This window comes from Cupressus sempervirens, chromosome 10, assembly GCF_028749045.1.
Source record: "Cupressus sempervirens isolate cs-2001-9-10 chromosome 10, ASM2874904v1, whole genome shotgun sequence".
In the NCBI taxonomy this organism is placed as follows: domain Eukaryota; kingdom Viridiplantae; phylum Streptophyta; class Pinopsida; order Cupressales; family Cupressaceae; genus Cupressus; species Cupressus sempervirens.
This window is the reverse complement of record NC_143127.1, coordinates 908,006,663-908,029,717: the sequence shown is the minus strand read 5'-3', so window position 1 is coordinate 908,029,717 and position 23,055 is coordinate 908,006,663.

Genomic DNA, 23,055 nt, shown 5'->3' with positions numbered 1-23,055 from the left:
GAGTCTTCAAAGTATTCAAACTTAGTTTTATCACCAATCATGTGATGAGAACAACCACTATCTATGATCCATGTATCATTTCTACTCATATGAGAAATGAGTGCCATTTCCTCATCATTATCAGACTCATCTTCTTGTTCATCATCAAAATCATTAGGATCTTTAACCATGAAACATGTGTTCTTACCTTTATCTTTGAATGATTTGAAGTCTTTCTTTCCATTGTACTTGTGACCTTTCTTCTCGTCCTTGTTCTGCTTATTTGGGTACCTAGCAGCAATATGTCCAATTTCTTCACAAGAAAAGTAGATTAGAGGAAGCTGACCTTTGTATTTCTCTTTGCCTCTTAAATATTTTCTTGCTAGTAGAGCTTCAACCACCTCAAGATCATTGTTTGAAATTTGTTTTGATTCTTGATCACTATTTGATTGTGGATCCTTCATCTTTTTCCCTTTTTCTTTGAGTGAAAGCTTGGCTTCAAATGCTGATTCAATGTTCTTAGCAGCTGGAACATAATTGTCATAGTTGTCTAGCTCAAATGGAGTTAATCTTCCAACTATGGCCTCTAAATTTATTTATTATTTTCCTTACATCTTCTTTCTTGAATTGTAGAGACTCTAATTGCATAAATGGAAAGTAGAGTTCTAAGAATTTTACTTATAACTGTCTAATCATTGATATTTCCTCCAGATGCTTTGATTGCACTAACACATGCTTTAACTCTTTCAACATACTTTGCAATGTTTTCATCCTCTCTCATCCTCGTTTGATCAAATTGTCCTCTCAAACTTTTTACTTTGGCTCTTCTCACATTACCATCTCCTCCATAGATCTCTTTCAGCTTATTCCACATTTCAAAAGTAATTTTGCAATCCTTGATGTCATCAAATTTTTCATAACTTAGAGAAAATGCTATATCTATCATCATGTTGTTGTGAGTCTTCTTTTTAACAATATTATTGATAAATAATGTACCAGAAGGTTCTTCATGTTTTTTATCGACGTACTTTAGCCCTGTATCACCAATAAAAGCTAGATGAAGCCTCGTCAATCCTTGCCATGCTTAGAAATTGTCCCTGTTAAGTCTTGGAATTTTCCTTTTGTAAAACATCTTGATCTTTAGCTTAGATCCTTGAAGTCTTTTCTTGTAAGCACCAAAAGCTCTAATACCAATTGTTGGTATTAAAGATAGAGTAACTAAGGGGGGTGGGGAGTGGGGGGGGTGGTTGAATCAGTTACTCACAAAAATTAATCCACAAGTCCCGTAGATGTCTTAAAGATCTAGTTACTGCTGATAATTGATAAATTAAACTATTACTTATCTTCAAGCATTCATGCATGTAAGTAAAAAATAAATGAACACAAGAGACACCAGATTTAACATGAAAACCCAATATGAAAAAAACTACCAAGTAACTAGCCACCAATTTTTCACTCTTCTGAAGTGAGCCCTATTAGGAGCCAACCCTGTTAAACATTACAATACACACTATTAGGTGTGACCCTGTTAGAGGTTTTAATCACCCTATTAGGAGTGGCCTTGCTAGAGGTCTTTGGAACAATTCAATTGAACTATCACCTTGTTAGAGGATTTACAATATGGCTGTTAAACCAACTTTGTTAAGAGATTTGAAATCACTGCTACAATGGTTAGAAAGCAACAATGAATTGATCTAAACAAGATGCAACTGAATTTTCTGATTATAGGTCTCTATTCAGTATCATTAGATCCTCCTTGATCAAATATAGCTTTTCTACTCCTCAATGATCTTTGATCATCCTTCAAATTTGCTTTGACAATAATTAGTCTCCATATCACATTAATTCCACTTCCACACACACACTTAGAATTCGCAACTTGACCTCTTTATTATGCCATTTAGATTTTCAAGTTGGCCCATTTACATGTTACATTTACCAATAAACCATCCATCAGTCAGCTACAAATATTACTCTAGAAAAATAAACGTTATTTCATAAAATAATGAAATCCTTTACTGGACGACCCTGCTCAATAAATATTGCTTCTAAAAATTTCCTAAGTTAACCTTCTTGACTTGGTTAACATTGCAATATCTATAAAATCCTTTGGCTACCGAATTTACTCAGTAAGAACTAAATTCCTTCATGAGAGCTCGGTAAGAATTGCTTCTGCCACATTTTTTTTTATGACCAAGTGAGCTCAATAAGATCTGTTTCTACCAAATTTCCTTTGATGACCGAGTGAGCTCGGTAAGAACTATTTACTCAGTAGATATTGCATGTTTTCTTTACTAACCTTCTAGGCTCAATAGATTTTTTCCTTTTACCTCACTGACTATCTAAGCTCAATGTACTCTGTCCTTTGCCTTGCTAACCTTCTAAGCTCGGTAGACATTGTCCTTCACCTTGCTAACCTTTTGAGCTCAGTAGACACTGTCCATTGCCTTGCTAACCTTCCGAGCTTGATAGACTCTATCTAATGACTGATATGACATTTGTGTGACATCAAAGACAATAGAAAATTGAACAATTGTATCCAACAACCTTGTCATCTGGATAGTCTTGCAGGAGAGGTTACAACATTGTATTTGGATCCAATTGATCACTCTTTCTCTCTCTCTCTCTCTCTCCCTCTCTCCCTATTCAATCTAATTAACCAACTAGATCTGCTTTACATTTTAATGTCTCAAGTATTGCCTTGTGGTCTGACTTGTGAATTTTCCAAAGAATCTTATTATGTGATTTTCCACCATATTTTATCAAGTGGACATTTTATGTGACAACAAGGTTTTAATAATGAAGAATATTCCTCTCTATTTGCCAATCTTCGAACAACCACAAGTTAGGGTTCTTCATAGAATATCATCTAAGCCATGTGCCAGTTACAACCACCACACTGATATGGTACTCTAAACCTTAACCATCTATAATCAAGTGATCCAAAAAAAAAATTAGCTTGAACACAATGACACAAATAATAATTTGTCCTTTGTTCATTGTCTTTAGGTGCAATAACAACAAAAACATGTCCTGCAGTAAAAAATGTACAAAATAAGTATGCACCATCCAAGCATGATGTCTTGTAAAATTATTGGCCATCCCTTATTTCACATAAAATGTTGGATATGAATTCTCTTGAAGATCATGGTGGCTCATTCATGTCACAATCCTAAAAAACAAACTCAAAATGCAAAAACACACATATATGCCTAAAGACATCAAAATGGTTAGAAAATTCAATATGTATCTTATAACAAAAGTTCTGTGTGTGTGATTTATCTTCACATAAAAAGGTTTACCCATCTCAAAAAATCTTTGACTTATTCAAACTTGAGGATACATACCAACAGTTTTTGCAAAAAATTATGTCTAAGTTGAGTCGAAAAAATGTTTCACATGTGGGTTGTGATTTTGGCTACCAATCCTCCTTCTTACAACATCTCTTTGATTAGGGGAAACATGTGTGTTATTTTTAAAAAAAATCTTCGATCAATCATTTCAAAGCTTCACTAATTTCTTTATCCTTTCATAGTAGTCTACCGTTAAATGTACATAACTCATTTTTGTTGGATCTTCCAATCTCTCATGCCTTAGCATGGCTCTCCTTAGAGTACCTCTACCAATTTTTAATGTTTTTCTTGTCTTTCTCATGAATCAAGCTTTCTTCATTTGGGTACTTACTATTGTTGATGTAAGTACTCATCTTGTGACATTACTATCTTTGATGTGTGATTTAGAATCCACTTTGTCATAAACACTTATTAGATTCTTTACAATGCTTTTTTCATTTGAATTGTCCATTGTTTTTATCCCAAGAATCTTCATGATATGTTTAAATTTAAAAATTTTCATCATTTCAACAAATAATTAGCATTGATCTATAATATTTAATTCTTCAAAGAATAATCTCCACATATGATTAACTTTTCTTTGACAAGTATGCTTGCTAATCTTGTAAGGCATTGATTTCAAAATGTTAGTATCAATATCAATCAAATATTTTGGTCCTCTAAAATGAATTCTAGAAGGTGTTATAATCTCTTCCATTCCCTCAACATTGTGAACATCAACATAAGGTTGAGTGTTTTGCATACCTTGAACCGAAGATGATGTGCCTTGGCAATAAGATGGAAAAGATGGAATATCACCTACTTGATATGTTGATGGTGTGCCTTCAATGTGACATGATGGAGTGTGTACATCATTAGATCTACAAATTAGTGTCTCTTCAACATGAGAGGATGATAGGACTCCAACATTGGAAGATGGTGTAGCTTCATAATTCAATTGTCTTCCTGAGCATAATAGTCTCATTTGTTCTCTTTGTCTTTCCAATTCTTTCTCTTTGTTTATTTGTATCGGTGGTTTTTAATCTTCTTCAAAAGTCAATCCTTCATTATTTCTTTGCAATATTCTTTGTTCATGTAGTAGATTCATTTTATCTTTTTTAATTGCAAAATCTCTCTCCCTATCTTCATTTGTTTGAGTTTTTGGTTTCTTCCTTGGCATGATGATGATTTCTACATGTCAAATTATTCAATTATCTTAATTACTTACAATTTGTAAATTACAAATCATTCAAATACATATAAAAATTACAATTATTTAAATGAATACACAATATATATCAAACAACTTGCCAAATTTTTAACCATTTCCAAATAACAATTCATTCAAAAATACAAATTTCAATGAATTCACTATATATTAAACAACATGTCAAATTATAATCAAATTTGTCTCTATATATCAACAAACAATATTTAAAAAGGACTGCACTATCCTTTTCTATAGAAAGAATATTCAAAAAGCCAATCCAATGACTAAATTTGGTGTTTACTAGCTTCAAAAAGTCTTCAAATAGTGTTTGCTAACTTCCAACAGCTTGAAACCCATGTTTTAGTCAAAACAATAGAATGCACAACAGATAAAAAGCAGAATATGGATGTAAAGAGACCCAAACTTGCTTTGTGACCATTTTTTGGTGATTTCACATAGTGCGTACGCACTATAGCACATATGCATTATGTCAAAATAGACTTCTCCCTACCCCATCATCCCCCATCCCCTACTCTCTCTCTTGTCCCCCATTCCCTACTCTCTCTCACACTCTCCCTCTCCCATTGCCTAGTCTCTCTCACTCTCTCTCTCCCATCCCCTACTCTCTCACTCTTTATCCTCTCCCATCCCCTACTCTCTCTTTCTCTCTCTCTCCTCTCCCATCCCCTACTCTCTAACACTCTCTCTCTCTCTTTTTCCATCCACTACTCCCTCTCACTCTCCCTCTCCCACCTCCTACTCTCTCCTATCCTCTCTCCTCTCCCATCCACTACTCTCTATCTCTCACACTCCCATCACCCCCTCTCTCTCTCGGGCTACTTTATCTCCTCTCCCATCCCCTACTCTCTCTCTCCCCTCTCCCATCCCCTACTCTCTCTCTCCCTACTCTCTCCCCTCTCCCATTCCCTATACTCTCTCGCTCTCCCTCTCCCACCACCTACTCTCTCTCTGCCATCCCCTACTCTCTCTCACCCTCTCTCCTCTATCATCCCCTACTCTCTCTCTCACTTTCATCCCCCCTCTCTCTCCCTCTCACACCACCTACTCTCTCTCTCCCATCCCCTACTCTCTCTCTTGTCCCTTACTCTCTCTTGCTCTCCCTCTCCTACTCCCTCTCCCATTGCCTACTCTCTCTCTCTTGCTCTCTCTCACATACCCTACTCTCTCTCACTCTTTCTCAGGTCTCCCATCCCCTACTCTCTCTCATGCTCTCTCTCTCCTCTCCCATACCCTACTCTCTAGATCTCTCACACACACTCTCATCCCCCCTCTCTGTCTCCCACTCCCTCTCCCTCTCCCATCACCTACTATCTCTCTCTCACTCTCTCTCTCCCATCCCCAACTCTCACTCTCTCTCTCTCTCCCATCCTGTTCTCTCTCTTTGCCACCCCCTACTCTCTCTCACTCTCTCACACTCTCTCCCATCCCCTACTTTCTCTCTTACACACACTCTCATCCCCCCTCTCTCCCTCTCCCACCACCTATTGTCTATCTCCCTCTCCCACTTCCTCTCCCACCACCTACTCTCTCTCTCTCTCTCTCTCTCTCTCTCTCTCTCACACACACACACACACACACACACACACACACAGAGGCTACTCTCTCCCCTCTCCCATCCCCTACTCTCTCTTTCATAGAAACCCACTCTCATCCCCCCTCTCTTTTTCCCTCTCCCACTCCCTCTCCCACCGCCTACTATCTCTCTCTCTCACTCTCCCATCCCCTACTCTCACTCTCTCTCCCCCATCCCCTACTCTCTCTCACACTCTTTCCCATCCCCTAATCTCTCTCTATCTCTCCCATCCTATACTCTCTCTCTCTGCCACCTCCTACTCTCTCTCACACTCTTACAATCTCTCCCATCCCCTACTCTCACTCTCTCTCTCCCATCCCCTACTCTCTCACACTCTCTCCCATCCCCTACTCTCTCTCTTATGCACATTCCCATTCCCCCTCTCTCTCTCTCCCACTCCTTTTCACATTGCCTACTCTCTTTCCCCCATCCCCTACTCTCTCTCTCTACCTTCTCCCATTCCCTACTCTCTAGATATCTCACACACACTCCCACCCCCCCTCTCTCGCCCTCTCCCACTCCCTCTCCTGCTGCCTACTATTTGTCTCTCTCACTCTCTCCCTCTCTACTCTCTCTCTCTTATCCCCTACTCTCTCTCTCTCTCTCTCATCCCCTACTCTCTCTGCCACCCCTACTCTCTCTCACACTCTCACACTCTCTCCCATCCTCTACTCTCTATTACACACACTCTCATTCCCCCCTCTCTCTCCCTCTCCCACTCCCTCTCCCATCACCTACTCTCTCTATCCCATCCCTACTCTCTCTATATCTCTCTCTCTTTCACAAAAAAACACCCATCCCCCCTCTCTATCTCTCCTCTCACACTCTCCCATCCCCCTCTCTCTCCTCTCCCATCCCCTACTCTCTAGATATCTCACACACACTCCCAGCCCCCCTCTCTCTCCCTCTCCCACTCCCTCTCCCGCTGCCTGCTATCTGTCTCTCTCACTCTCTCCCTCTTTACTCTCTCTCTCTCTCTCTCTCTCTCTCTCTCTCTCTCTCTCTCTCTCTCTCATCCCCTACTCTCTCTTTTCCACCCCTACTCTCTCACACTCTCACACTCTCTTCCATCCCCTACTCTCTCTCTCTTACACACACTCCCATCCCCCTCTCTCTCTCCCTCTCCCACTCCCTCTCCCACTGCCTACTCTCTTTTTCCCATCCCCTACTCTCTATATCTCTCTCTAACCTCTCCCATCCCCTACTCTCTCTCTTTCACACACAAACACCCATCCCCCCTCTCTCTCCTCTCCCATTCCCTAGTCTATCTCTCACTTGCTCTCCCTCTCCCACTCCCTCTCCCACTACCTACTCTCTCTCTCCCCCCTCTCCCATTCCCTACTCTCACTCTCTTTCACATGCATGCACTCCCATCCTCCTCTCTCTCTCACTCTCCCTCTCCCACTCTATCTCCCACCACCTACTCTCTCTCTCTCTCCCCCATCCCCTATGTTGGCTCCTGATTTTACAATTTTGAAAATGACCAAGAAACTAGACCAATGCATCTAAGGCTAGAAACTTCCTATGATCGATGTACTTGACTGCAATCTTGGGCCAACTACAAGCCATAACTCCTTCTTCACTTCAAGCTCTACAAGACCTAGGGAGGTTAACCTTGAGGTCTGAGATATGGTACCAGTGCAATTAAACATAAATTTGAACCTATTTACTGTAGATTAAAAACCCCTTTTATCTTCTAACACTTATGTAATGATATAGTAATGAAATAGCTATAGATCATAACCTATGAATCCATAAGCTAAGTGAGGGTTAATCCTTTTTAGCCCACTACAAAAATATGAAAAAATTGAATTGATTTTGATTAATAATGTTGAATTCAACAAAACCCCTAATATGCGGTAGCATGAACTAATGATCATGTAGCTGATTAGTGCCTTATCTATTGGCAAATTTTATGAATCAAACACACACATATGGATACCTAATACTTATTCATATATTCAAATATACGATCTATCCATTCACCTTGTAAATAGACATCTATGTTCAATCCAAATCTCATTCTTACATGATATCCCCCTTAATAAACTTGCAACCCTGCTCATTTTTTTGAAGCATTTACATAACCCCTTGAGTTATAGGCAAAAACAAAACAACATGCAGCCTTAAGCGACTACAACAATGACCTAAGCTCTTTGTTCAAAGATCATAAAACATTGAAAATTCACTAAGACAGGAGATGAGAATCAAAATGAGACTAATGAAATTCTTGCTCATTTGTATTCATTTCCTTGAAACAATACAATCAAATGTATGAAATCAAAACCATGAAAATACCTAACATATCAAAACTAGTTGTATTATCTTTCCTACTATTGCTCATACAAGAGAAATTGTTCAAAAATATGGGGTATCACAGTATGGGAACACATCAAAATTGGATAAAAAACATGGTATTAGAGCAATGATTGATTTTTTCTCCAAAGACTGGAACCAACCTTACAAAAGATGAGAGAGAGAAAGATATAGGAGAAGAGTTAATTCCCAGATTTGATCGAAACATGATATCTATCCACTTGGAAAACTTTATCAACAGGTTAAAAAGATCTCTCTCATCTCTCCCCTTAGTTGGTGAATCAAATCTTCAATCATTTTGGCCTCCAAAATCATAAAATATCTAAAGTACTTGATTGAACAAGCAAGTGATTTGATGCTTGATCTGGAACGAAAAAATTTGGTTAAAAATGAACTCAAGAAGGATAAAAACATTTCTAGAATTCATTTTAAGCTTTAAAAAAGATCAGTATATGTTCGCCAATTGATTTTGACTTTCCATAATGAATTCTACCCCTTTTACTGAGAATGCCCCAAAAATTAGAAATCTACTTATAACTTGAACCAGTGAATTATTGTGTAAAATCTAACCTCATATTCAAAAAATTTAGCTTCTCCCAATTCCAACGATATATTATAGTGCCTATTTTGGACAAAAAAAGCTCCCCTGGTAGTAGTTTGAAAAATAGGCTCATAGACTATGAATAGGCATTAAAATCAAAAATTAAAAAATTTACATAGTATGAACTATATAAACTTTTTAAATTTATTCAAATTCTTCATTTGAACAAATCATGCATTGAAGTCTGAATTTGATTTTATCTTTATTTTATTCTCTCTGCCCATCTTGCCTCATGTTGGTTTTCTATTGGCCATAGAAAAATTTGAGATTTTTCAATTAATTTATTCCTTTTAAAGCTTGCATTATGTTCCCATGGGAATGCCTGATTTCATTTTCCCTTTACGTGCTTACGCTAGGTGAATATATTAATATTTTATTAAAATTTCATTCCATCCTTCTCTTGTAGCACCTAAGGTGTCTCAAATATTGCTTCTCGACCATATGCTCAAAGCTTCCTATTATGCTCTCATGGCTTGAATGTAGCATCAAAGATCTTTAAAATTTTGTTTACGTCCAGACACGATGGGCCTCCTCGTAAGAGTGTGAAACTTCGAAATCTATCTCCCGACCATACGGTGGTCATAACCCTATAGAGCCTTGAATTTTTCTTTCTGGGCTTACGCTTGCTTGCCACATGTCTTATCTACAACTATACATTTACTTAGTCAAAATTTGTCACAACTTACATCTACCCACTGGCCCCATTGTGCATGGGTACTACCTTTTAAAGGTGTTGTCTCAAAGAAAACTAACAAGATGTGCATTCATGCATTTAAACAAAAGAAAACTTGTCGAGCAAACAATGTGTGATAATTGACTCAAACTGTCTCTCCAGCTACCTTTCTCTATGGATTTTCTATGTACTTCTAATCACTTCATATGGGGTCTTTGCAAGCATGTTCCTCTTTCAAAAATGTGAGGCTCCTTTTCTATGAGCTCTTATGCTTTGAATTCTTGCATGGAGTCTTTTGCAAAGCTGCTTTCCATACTACCTTAAGTTTCTTCTTTTATCTTTTTGTCATGCCCTCAAATGGCTTCTCCTTTGATTTTACACACACTTCTTTTAACCAACTATGGCATCCCTTGCTATAGCTTCTTCCCACATGTGTCTGCTATTTCCTTTCTCTAAATGCATGGGGTTTGCTTGATTTCTAGATGGCTTTGATGAAATCTCCTTGGCTTGGTGTGGATGGGTTGAATGTTGTGTTCATCTACATTTAGCATGTTCTTTTTACTAGACGTGGGTTGCATCCTATTCATAAGCCAGCTTCTTCTATTTCTTTATATGGCTACTCTTTGCAAAATTTAGGTTGTTCTCTTCATTTTCTTATGGTTCCTTTTTTCTTTTAAAGTCCACTGCCCCTTCTTAATGCATGAGCAACAGGTGTGGGACATTTTCATTTGCATGGACATGGAGAAAGCTACTCCCCTCTACACTTGGGAGCATTCATTAATGCCTCCTCTGCTTGCATGAGGAACATTTTACATGCCCTTAATACATTACCTGACAAATATATAAGTTTTCAAAATAATTTGTTGATATATGGTAGATCAAAATAAATTAGAAGAGGAAGGTAACGTATATAATTAAAACAAAATATCCCTCATATGCATTATAACATTCGTCCCTTTGCCAAAACATGAAGCCTTGCCAATGCATATTTATGAAACTCTTTTACTTACTAAAGTTTTATTTTGAAAAGATTCCTCTAGGCTATGGACACCCCTGCCCATTCTCCATGCCATATGATGCTCCTTCCTGCACCTTCTGTGACTCAATACAAGCCACACAAGGAATCACTCTTATTGTAGATGATTTGCAAGAATCAAATATAAAATGGATACAGGAATGAATGAAAATTTGAAGCATTCTTAAACAAACATTGTAACACTAGAATCACATTTGATCCCATAGAGATTTTTTAGCCTAGACTATCCTTTATGTGTTGATCTTCCTATGCAAATAATGAAATGGTTGCTCAGTTTTCTTCCTTTTATTAAAATGTAGCCTATAAAGAGAACACAACCAATGCACCACATTTATTACCACACATTCTTAAAACATCCATTCATCCCCTAATCCCACAATGTTTTAATGCACATTTCTTAAAAATCCCTTACACATATTTAGCTCCAATATTGTTCACAATACACCTAATCCTCAATTAATCTAATGGAATCAATCGAACCCCAAAGTGAATCTAGCTAAAAAAAATCATTTTTGAACAACTAATATGAAAATTGATCCATCAACCTTCATAGACTAACTGAAAAAAAACTTGACTGCTGAATCATCACTTAAAACTAATTTTATCATTGTTCTTTAAATTGTGATTAGCTAATAGGCAAGCTTGATAACTGGCTTTAAAACTGACATAAACACCTAGCTAGGCTTTGAAATTAGACACACTAATTCTTTGTACCACATTCATGTACCATGTTGAATCTCATCTCATGAAAAATTTGAGGTCAAAAGATATTCGCTATCAAAGTTGACCACTTAGAACTGCCTGTACATAAACATGTCAGAAAATAATAAACTGGGTTTGAATTTGGCTTTGAAAACTTGGCAAACAGACATTTGGGGAAACAAAAAATGGGGTATTGATTCTTTGTCATGAGGAGAGTATGAATTTGTGATTTGGGCTCATGAAAAATAACAAGACGTGAATGGTGAGTGGTCAAAGTAGGCTACTTGGATTTTGTAGACTGGAAACAATGTCTGAAAAGTTATTTTTGCAAATGGAATTGACTTGGAAAAGTGTGCAAATGGAATTTTTCAAGATGTGAAAACTAGCACACTTAAAGAATTTTTAGAGTACAACACAATGGTACAATCTATTCAATCTCACCTATCATAGATTTCAAGTTATAATGTCTCGAACAAGGTTTCCAACAAATTTGCAAATGCTAGCACTAGTAAAAGGATATAAATTGTGTTTGGAATCATGTTTGAAAACTGATCAAACAAATTCATCATAAGCACAAAATTGAATCATAGCACATCTTTGACCTTGAAAATGTGATACAATAGGAATTTCATCATTTGGATGAATTGGTCAAAATTTATAACTCGTCAAACAGGGCTTCCCAAACTTTTGAACATTTCGCACATGCATGAAAATAGTAAATGACCAACTTTGAGGGATTCAAAACCTAGTCAAACAGACTCGAAATGACTCAAAATTTGAAACATAAGTTTTCAAGTATTGATACGAGACACTCCGAAAGTAGTGAGTCATGAAACATCACTGTGTGAGATATTCACATGCAAACATGCCCTGCAACATAAAATAAAAATCAATATTAATACGCATCATTCATAGATGATTACTTAAAACAAAGTTCTTTCATTATCCAACAGGGTTTATCAAAGAGCATTTTTTAAACATCATTTTTTTTTTTTTTTTTCTTGGCTCTCTTAAGAAAAATGCTCATAGGAGCATCCATATCTTCCTTGTTCTCCTCCTCTTCTGGCATGTGTAATGTCAAATTACAATGGCTCCTTCTCTTTGGACGAGTAGGAAGCTTCTACACTAAAGGGGGCTCTATTGCAAGAACAAGTAAACAGGATAAATTGGCATACTCTTTTTCTTTTTTAACTATTACAAGTTTGCAACTAAGTACTAGTACAACATAACATGCATTTTTCTTACCTAACAATGCCACATCATGTAAATTGACATTTTGATCTACCACCACATCAACATGTTGAACGCTTGGAACATGCTCCACTCCTTCACCATGATGTTCAACATGCTCTAAAATATTCAAAAAAAGTATACATGTCAAATTGCAATTGAAGATGTTAAATTGTATTCATAATTGCATAATTAATTTCTAATAGAAAATTAATACCTCACCCACTATAATGTACATCATGACCTTCATCATGAGCAGGTTCTATAATAGGAGATGAAGGTTGCAGTAAAATGTTATGCACATTGTTATGCAGTCAGTTTATGTTCAAAACTAACACCAAAAAAGAATCTTCTCAACTATTCAATTTCATTTACTTTTCATCTGACCAATTTACCTGTGAGATGTCATTTGGTGCACTGGATACTTGGGCAAGGCTTTCAAATTCTTCACATAGGTGTCCAACCATGACTTTATAGCCTTCCTTCAAGGAAATTTTTCTATCTTCATTTGTGAGCTCCACATTGAATTTTGTGCCTTTTATTTTTTTCTTAATATTGTCAGTTTTCCATGTATGGTTTCACTAAAAAAATTGTTTGCAACATTATATAAAAAAAAATATATGAAATTTTATTGCTCCTACTTACAAGTCAAGACTGGAGATACATATAGCCACCACAGCCAATTTTGTGTTGGCCAACCTTTTGTAGTCTTTCTTTTGCAGCCATAGATGTGTCCTACAATCTATGAACAATTTCAAACATCTTAGATTATATATTTACAAATATCACTAATTAGTGCATGATTACAATGTACTTAATACTATCATGACATACCTTTTTTTGCCCTGTGCTACTTCATTTACTATATTTTCACATAGCCTTTTCTCCTTTGCATTTTTTATTATTTCACTGCAATCCATCAATGGAATCATAGGAGGATGATCGTACTTTGGGTTCTTCTTAAGACCCCTTCTATATTGATCTCTCATAGTCTTTATATGCTTTGATGCTATTTTGAGAAGTAGGCCAGTGTCAAAAATGTTTTTTCCAAATGTCTCCTCAAAAGATGTAATTAGCTGATTTCAATAACTTTAATATAGTACAATAAATGGAAGAAAAGAAAAATTATGTAGCAATGATATGAAACTACATACCTTTTATGTATGGTGGGTCTGAATAGTCTCAATGTCATATCAAAAAGATGATCAACTGAAGGTCTATCTATTAGTGCACAAGTTAGGACTACAGTAAGATCTATCTGACATAACTTTTATCATTAGTTACATCTGCTGATGAATTAGGGAAAACATTTACAGACCATACTATTCTTTTACTACCATTCCTCATGATGAGTTTGAAGATTTAAAATATTTTACTTCATTGAAATCTAATGACCCTTAAAGTGGAATTGAATAACATGGTTTTGTAGCTAAAATGACATCTTAAAAGATAAAATGCATAGTTTTGTAGCTAAAACAGCATGTGAAAAACACATTCTAACTGAAATTTTCCCCATAATGTATCAATAAAATCATCAAATGTTTATCTTCTCTCTGTCAAAATCACATATTTATCTATGGAGAGAACTACAAAAATGTGTCCCAAAGGTGATACAATTTAGTTCTAAGATGCATTAGTTCATTTTAGTAAAATTAATGAACCTTCTGGTTAAGACTGCCTAACTATGTTATCCTAGAATTACATTTAATACTTCCATGAAAACACATAAACAAACATTGATGCAAAAGGATCAAAATATGAAGTTTATTAAATGTAAATGAAACATCATGATAATTAAAGCACACACCAAATGAAATGAAAGATAGAGAGACACCACCAGTCACACTTTCTTCATTGGTAAATGCATACATAAAAACATATGAAAGTACTGCCACCAGTCATAGTATTGAAATTGTTTCCATATGAATTATTTTACTTCAAACTAGAGTGCAGATCTATCAAATGGGACCTTAAATAAAAAGCTCAAAAAAAAATACTAGAATACATCTCTTCCCAAACATATGCATTTAAGAGTTTCCAAAGCTTGTAAGTCAACATATACGCATAAATGATTACAAGAGTTTTCCTAGTCATCTTGTATCTAAATAATGACAATTTGGATGAAGTGTAAATGAGCATAGGGACACATGGTGGCTTCTTTCCCAATAAGAGTTACAAATATTTGAAACCCACCACACTCTTTGGCATGATTTATGATTGATGAAAATGCAAACTTCACCCAAACTTGTACAAAAGCTATAGAGATGTATCAATATAAACACTATAGGCATCATAGACACTTTTATCAAAATTACAATTTCTCTTAGCAAAAAAATAAACAAAAACCAAGATCCAATAAACAAACAAGTTAATAATTAGCTTCAAGAATGAAGATGAATCACTTAATAGAGCCTTTCTTAAGTAATTAGAGCTGCTAAAATGTCCTGTCATAAATAAATGGTAAACACAAAATAAATTCACAGTAACTAGTTTTATTTAAAAATTGTTGCTAGCTAAACCAGTTGATAATTGAACAAAAAAATGAAATTGGTCAAAAAGAACCTACATAATATATATTAGAGATGACTTGAAATCTTTGGCATTGCATATGATAATATATGATCTTTAAGATATAGCATTGCATATATCTACCTACAAATACATTATGATATATGATATAAGTATAATGCATTGCATAGATATAGCATATGACTTGAAACCATAGAATAATAAAATCTTGAAGATTAAAAGGTCAATTAGGGCATTCTTTTGTAGCCTTTAAAGAAAACATAAGTAGGAACTTACATTCAATCACATGTACCAGAGTACTCATCACCAAATTTTGTACTCTGGTACGTGTGATAGGTACATGAGTACAAAATCCATCCAACAAAAAAAATGAATGATTAGCACATTACAAAATATAGCAAAACAAGGTTTTACCAATTGTAGTGGGCATAAGATGAGGATGTTTGAATAGTACTCGTTGATGACAATGCACAAGGCAATACTAGACTGTGGACCAAAGGAGGTGTCTGCACTTCACCATGAGCTAAAGAATACAATATTGTTAGCAAAGACATTTCCAATGGATAAAGATCAAATGGGATAATAGCTAGAATTGTCCACATAAAAAAAAGGTAACTGTTATAATGTTGATCAAAACAAACAAAGAAAGTGTTACTTGCATGAAGGTTGTGCACTTCAACCCTCACCATGTGATGTCACAACTGTCACATATTTCTATACAAGAACACATAAAATTAGAGATCATGATCCATAAGATACTATAAAATATTAGCATCTATTGAACTTCTATTATTTCTTTAGTCAAATTATTGCTTACCTTCAAAGATTGGACCATATGGTCCAATTATTTTTTCAGTGCCTCTTTCTCCTCGCTTTTGTCACCCTTGATGATAATGTTAACAATTTTATCAGTGTATATTTTTTTGAGTTTCTAGGCTATGAACATAGGGTCAGCAATAAGGTAGATGTCATGTAGAAATGACACTTGTATTTTAGATCGCATTTGATTAGCTGTCATTCTAGCTTTTACATATCATTTGTGACATCAAATATCAGTAAAATTTCATCAAAATAAGTCCAAAGCCATAAATAAAAGAACATAATAATATGACATGTGTTTCTATATCAGCATTAAAAATTACAATAATTAATGTTTACCTATGCTGAAGGTGTGTGAGATGGTGCATCCATGTCGCTTTGTGAAAAAAATTAGTAATTCTTAGAAATCAGCAGTGAAATTAAAGTAATAGACTTACCAAAAAAAATATTAATAATAAAGTAGATTGTATGTGTAAATAATTTTCCTTAAGTTAGCCAAAAATTTGGTGTAACTAATGTGTATATCTAAAAAAATATTTGACATGTTATACTTAATATTTATATCTGCACATATAGTTTGGAAAGAAAATTTTGGTCATACATGACCCCATCATAGTTGACATTGATCCTACTTGGACATTTCATTGATCATCATGATCTTCATCCATGTCATCATCATCATCATCATCATCATCACCACCATCTTCATCGTCGTCATCATCATCCTCATCACCATCATCATCATGACCATCATTGCCATGATCATCACCATCTTCATCACCATGTTCATGATTTTCATTAGCATCATCATCATCATTATTACCATTATCTTCAGCATGACCAAAATCATCACCATCTTCTTCTTCTTCATCATTGGGTAACTATCATTTCTAATAATCATTTACTTTGTTTTGTGCTTCTTCAATATCTTCTTCTTCCATCACATTATACTTTACTAACCTTCCTCGTGGGTCATGTCTAACAAAAAATGACCAACCTTGTTTGTGTGGAACACCAAAGTAAAAAACTTGCTCGCATTAGCTTGGAAGAACATAGGGCTCATCTTTGATGGGCACAAATGACCTTATATTAATCATAGTAAATCCACTATCATGTTCAATAACAGTCCTATTTGGATCATTTCAATTCATTCATACCCTAAACCATTTGACCAGTTTTCAAATTATTGAGGATGTACATCAGATCTAGACAAAATATTAGCAACTGCGAGGACAAAACTTATCCCAGAATCACATGTTTTCTTCATTTTTTTTGACTTTTTTGTGCAAAATTTATAGCCATGGTAGTATATAGCTTTTTGGTGTTTGATCTATAATTATTCAAACATGTCAAGATTATATGCATCGATCTATGAGTTGATATTGAACTTATATCTCATGATTACTAATCTTATGCATACCTTTGTATCTCTTAAGTCATATACTAGATCAAGTACTTTTGGCATAACATTGAGATCTCCATTATGATGAGCTTCTTTAACCAATGATGCAATACCATCCCATGTTAATGAGTGACCATTTTCTTGAGACTGTTCAATCCATACCGTCATCCAATCAGGATTGTTTACAATATACAAATGTAGTGCATCTCACTCATGACCAACTATAAAGAAGACAATTACACCTGTTAGAAATAACTTATATATATTGATGATGGATAAAAATTATTAAACTACAAAAAAAAAACTTATAATTACCTCTCACTCTCCTCAATCTACCTTTCCCCATTAGGTACTCCCCTTTGAATTTTTCATTAGAGTTGGGATCCCAAATGCAATCTACATGGATATTTACTACAAACTTTAGAAGATATTCACTAATGTACACCATGATCTAGTATACCATATATCCCTCTACTACAGAACCCTCAAGATGTGCTCTTTTTCGAACCAAACCCTTCATAAATTTCAAGTGCCTCTCAACTATCCACATTAACCTAGTTTTTACAGGTCCACACAATTCAATCTCCTCAACTTGATGTATGAGCTAGTATTCTTGAGCATTGAAAAAGGTTGGAGGTAAACACTTTTGCATTTCACACATAAACTATGGAATTTTTCTCTTCTAATATTCAATATCATTTTTGTCAATTTCTTTAGATGATAACCACCTAAAAGAGATTCAACATGCAAAAACACATAAATGAGATTTCAAATAAAATTATACAATAGATTTCAGATAAAAAGCTACAAATCTAAGAAAAAACACTTCTAATCTCATGTATTTTCTAAGATCCTATATAACTTGTTTAATACTATTGTCAAATTGGTGTGGAAGGCATAGAGGTAGGGAATACTATAATCATTAAAAAATGTTCATTTCAATATATTATTAAATAATGCAATAGGTAGTATATTCAATTTTACAAATATACAGAAAATAGAGAAAATGACTTAACTTGAGGAAGGTATGCCAATCATGTGTTTTCAACCCAGCCCAAAATCACCTTTCTTTGATAGAAGAGTGCTTATATTTGTAGAAAATCCTATTAGAAATTTTTCTTTTTTTATGACTTCTTTTAATGCATCACTTTTGTGCTTCATTAATAACCAAGGAAGGGCACTTGTATTTATGTGGTCTCCATTGCTATTTGATTCAATGAAATATTTTAGTGCATGATTGGATTTATGAATGTTAGTATAAATTTTGGCAATTTGTTCTCTATCACACCTTCCATCCAACATTTTCATAATGTCTCTATTACATTCTTTCCAATATGCATAGCATCAAAAAATTGCATGATTGGGAGATCCTTGTAGTACGATAACCTACTAAATTGAGTAGGATAACTTTTCATTCCTCTAGAAAGTTGGTCATTGATGCCTTGATGACCTTCACAAGCATCAATTATAGCATTAGTAAATATAAGACAATATCAAAATACAAATTTTAAACTTCGGATAATAAATTGGACATTACCTCGACGATTTAGTTGATCATATTCCAACTTCCATAGATGAGGTGTCATTCTTCATGGCCTTGATGACGTCTCTTCTTTCCCATTGAAAAGATGTTTTTCAAAAATTTGATACCTATGATTATTGTGGATAAAATGCCTAAACTCATCGAACACCTACTTTTCTAAACTTTTCAAATGATGAGATTTCATCTTCAGGCCAAAAACTGGACGTGCAAATTATCCCTTTGTCTAAAGACTTAAAAGATCATGTACAATTATCATGCACAACTTGAGCATACAATAGTTATGTGTAAGCACTATAATAGACCAAAAATATGTGATCTTAACAATATAACATATCAAAAAAATGAGTTAGCCTAGGGGCATCACGTATTTTCCATACAAGCATTGCATGGAATTAAAATTGTCAATGTCATATTAGTCTAGAGATGTCATACATAGTGATGCCATTCCATAGCTTCAACAACTTGTCAATTAGGGGCTCAATATACGTGTTCATATCTTTAACTTGGTACTTGCCTATTAATTGAATGAACATAAAGATTATATAATTATTATGACCATTTTCATGCACTTTTTATAAATTAATTTAGATAACTATAAAATGAAAAAATACCTGGCACAATCATTGACAACATTATGTGCTCCCTCTTTATGGACATCCAAGGAGGAATGTTATTGTTAATAACAAAAATAGGCCACATTGAGTAAACAGATCTCATATCTCCATATGGATTGATATCGTCTGCTGCCAATAAAAGCTTTAGATTATGAGGTTATTCTTTAAAGGGCGATTATGTTTCTTCTATCTCTTTGAATGTAGAACCATAGGTAGGCATTCACATAATGCCATCTTAACTTCTATTGTGTGCATGGTAATCTATAAGTTGTGCCAAGCTAGCACACCTAAATAATCATTGAAGAGATGGAATAATGAGAATGTACAAAAGAACCTTGTAAGGAACCTTTTTTGTTATTTTATCTTACTGATATCTACTAATATGACAATCAGGGCATTCTATTGCAAATTCATGTTGTTTATGATATAGAATGTGATCATTGGGACATGCATACATTGTCTGATACTTCATTCCAATCTAATTCATAATGGTAGATAGTTCTTGGTATGAATGAGGCAAAATGTTTGATGGTGGTAACAAAAACTCACCTATCAACCTACAACATCAAATATGCATTTTTAATATAATGAATAGTAATTGTATTCTAACATTGAAGATGACAAAAATGGCATACCTTAGCATACGTGACATTGCTACATTGGATTTACCATTCATAACCTTTAAGTTCACCAACAACACTATATTTGAGAGTCGAGTTGTTTGGGAGCCTTCATATAAGGGCTCATGTGCCTTCTCAAGTAAAGGTATATCAAGACCATCTTCATAATCATTATCAGATTTTCTAGTACCATCATTGTGAGCCTCTTCATCACCTACCCCCAATACCATCTTCTTCAATCATGTCCTCTAGCACATTATCATCTTCTTCCATGGGAGTGATATCCTCATCTTGAATATTCACACCTCCATATTCCACATTCAATAATGGATGAAAATCATAGCCCCCTTCAACATGACCATGTTCCCTACAATGACTCTGGGCAGCTGTGATTAGAATTCTTTGATTCTTTAAGCCCTTACACTTTTTGCAAGGACAATAACATTTATCAGGTTTTCTTTGGAACTAAGACCCCAATGTAGCCAGTGTGTCATTATTTTGTTCTAGGTTCATATTGTTAGGCATGGTCTTTCTTCACAAGAAAATATATTTGCAAATAAATTGGACATGTTGTAGTTAATGTTTATATCTACACATAAGGAAATTGTTGATTAATATTTTCAAATGTAACTAAAATGATCCTATAATTTCTAGAAGGCCTAGATATTTTCAAAATGTGGAGTTATAGACAAAGTATCTTAATTATTTGCAAAATTCCTCAAAGAGATGTCACAAGGTGAAATTTACTTAGGTGCTATCAGCAACATGCTTTGACTAATGATGATAACAATGACTAATGTGATTAATGCATTAACTAATGAAGATGACTAAAAGATCAAAACATATTAATGTATAGCAATGTTTTTCTTGAGGAAATATATGCTCTTCAGTAATATATAAAAGGAAATATGAATTAGATGTGATCTATGTGTGCTCTAGGTAGATGGACATTACCTTTTGAAAATTGTTCAATAGGGGTATCATATTTTCATCAATTTATTAAGAGGTTTGTACAGTTTGAGACTGGATTAAGAGACAGTTATCATTGTTGCTGAAGATTATTATCCTAAGGACTGTAGACTAAGTGTAATCATATATTTCATTGTCTATGGTTTTACCAATCCTAGGAGGCTAGCTAGGAATAGCAACTACTCTAGGAACATTTTGCAGACAGGCTTTTGGAATGAGACAATTCAATATGCTTGGCATTTACATATAGCAATCTATTTAGATATAGTGTCATATTTTGGATCACATAGTGTCATCTAAAACATTACCATTGTATAATAAAACCTAGAAAAAATAGTTCATTGATATGAATTGTGGAAATTTGATATCACTACATGAGAAATCTATTTAAAAATAGAATGCCAATGTAAAAGCAATCCCAAAGAATATATATTTGTCAATGCTAACAATCAGTCGTAAGCATGAGGTTTCCAATTAAAACTAAACTATAAGCATGGTGCAATTGTGTGATGAAAAAATATGTGTAATTATAACTAAAGTGTCATCTAGTGGTTCTATCTTGCAATTTTTAACATGATTTGCCAAAATATTTTGAGCGTGAGAGCCTCAAACATAAATTCTATCATGGAAATGGTTCTATCTTGCAACCATAAACATAACAAGAGTTTCACCTAATAGCTCTATCTCACAACTAGACGCATGATGCTCCAAAATCTTTTGGGAGTTCAAATGCATACATTCTATCTTACGAAAATCTTGGCTAGTATAACAAGGGCCATGATCTAACTAATCCAGGTGAGCACTTTAGTAGTTTCATTTTCAAATAGCCATGATCCTCAATGTCATGCATCTTCCTAGCATGTGGATCCTATAGTTTTCTACTAGTTAGAACATTTATTTGATTGGTTTTCATCAAATGATCTGGTTGCAAAGAAGGTGTACAATCTTGCAATTCATATAATCAAGAATGGCCATGGCATGCATTAACTCTTACTATACATATTGTAATACTTGTTTTAAGGCCCTTTAGCTTAGGAACCACACTTCTCTTTGATGAATTTGTTAACCAAGATTAAAAAAACTTACACAAGATTTGTTGAAGAAATGTACCATCAAATAGCAAGACACATGAACTTTGAGAAAAAAAAATTTGTATCAAATAGCTAGCAAAGATCTAAAATTTGTATCAATACCATGCTATTTTGAGAAACAAAGGTAGAAGATTCTATGTATATGCAATTTTATACTACAATAAATGTAAGGAGGAGGTGACAGAGGAATTTCAAGACCTAGAATTTGTGATCCCTCATATTGTTGCAGTAAAAATTCTCACATTCCTAGAATTCCAAAACTAATAGGAAAATGTCAAAATCTATTCTGATGTCCTTATTCTCAATGTCCATGCTACAAAAGCTCTAAAACATTGCTTTGCATATAGAGTAAAAGATAAGTTCTTCCAGACCATAAATGTTGGTTTCATATATGATTTGAACAAAGACTATATAAGAAATGTGTTAAGAAAGAGACTACAAAACTAAACAAGTAGAAGCCAGTGCTTAAATACAGGTTTGGAAAATAGAAAACATTGAACTTATAATTGGATCAACATGACTATGTAATCAATTCCAAACCCTCACCTATCCTTCAGTTTAACAAATCTCAAAAAAATGAAGAGACAAATAAATTGATTCACAGAGCTGACACATCCACCTAAAAGGATATTTTTATTGGTAAAGTTTTTCACAATCCAGAAAATTATATCCAAATCTTAATTGTGGATAGAAAGGAATGTTTTCAAGCAATTTGTTGTTCTAATCCCTAGATTCTTGGCTCAAAACACACAATGATAGACAGGTGGAACATGGACAGGAAAAATAATATAGGTC